The following is a 1,328-nucleotide window of genomic DNA, read 5'->3' as shown; positions in this document are numbered from 1 at the left end:
CTGACGTGCAGTCCGCCAGCCAAGAAAGGTACTGTCAGCCTTTCTGTGCGGAAGCAAGACAGAAAAGTACAATGTCTACCATGCAGGCACCTAAGCTTTGTGATCATCTCCCCCTTGACACAAAGCATTCAGATGACAAGATACTCTTTCAAGAATTAGCCACAACTAGTTTAAAAAAGATGTCAGTAGCACATTGCTAAGAGATAAAAACTTATTCAGACTGGACCAGGTATCATGGTACAGAAAAGAGAAAATTGTACTTCAACAGAGCACCTCAAAGGAATATCATCCAAGCGATTCTCACTGTGTTCAGGGGAACCGTCATAAAGGCTGAAAACTTGAAAAAGTCTTTTCATCATCTTCATGCAGGTGAAACAACTTGGGCACCCGGATCACCTGCATTTGTCTCCTCATGGAGTCCTGCCCTAGTGCAGAAGGTCACAGCAGCCAGTCACTGGCTTGCAGAGATGGTTGGCTGGAATAATTTTTTTCTGCATGTGTTTGCACATCTGTGTTCGAGAACTTAAAGTAACAAACTCTTAGCTTGTAACCAGAAAGCCTTACTATTAGCATGAAACAAATTGTTTAGATTACTACTGAAAGAAGCCCCAGCTCCAATCTGCAGAAGCTCCTTCATCACGCTCTTTCCCACTCTGCCCACTGATGATCCTGGAGTCACAGGACTTTCCAACTAGGTACAGGAGAACGTCTTGACACCGTGACACACACTTCAGCTTGCCATCAGCTTCTGGGAGCCTAAACCCTCTGCTAGGTGAAACCCTACCTCAAGCCTTCAGAAAGAACCAGTTCAGCTATTTTGAACCCAGAATCCTCACCTGAAACAAGTATCATCTAAACGCTCTTATATCCCAGCACTGAGGTTCTCATACAATGCATATTTTTCTTCTACAGGCAGCAGACTATTTCCTGCTGCTATAAATACAGCATGTTCTTTGGTTCCCCCCTTGGAAAAATGTCAGGTTCATTTGTCATGTCTTAACTTACATTAAGCCAGATTTCCAGTCCCAGATTTCATATATGTAATGTATACAAAAACAGATTGAAGGGGAAGGATTAAAGAAGCAAAATTATAGCAAAGTGATTTAAACTGATGCCATCCTGCATGTATAGAGGAAACTGAATTTGAAATCCTGTCCTGTTTCTTCTTATCTAATTTAGATTCTACATCAGACACAAAAAAGGTGAGACAGGCTCAGCAGCTCAAGGAAGCTAAGACAACCAAGAAAATAAGTGCTAAACCCAGAGAGACAGCAACTGATCTTCTACTGTAAAGAAGTAGGCATGAAAAATTCAGGATTGATGTTATT

This window comes from Apaloderma vittatum, unplaced genomic scaffold, assembly GCF_000703405.1.
Source record: "Apaloderma vittatum isolate BGI_N311 unplaced genomic scaffold, ASM70340v1 scaffold571, whole genome shotgun sequence".
Taxonomy (NCBI): Eukaryota; Metazoa; Chordata; class Aves; order Trogoniformes; family Trogonidae; genus Apaloderma; species Apaloderma vittatum.
Note: the sequence above shows the minus strand (reverse complement) of the source record.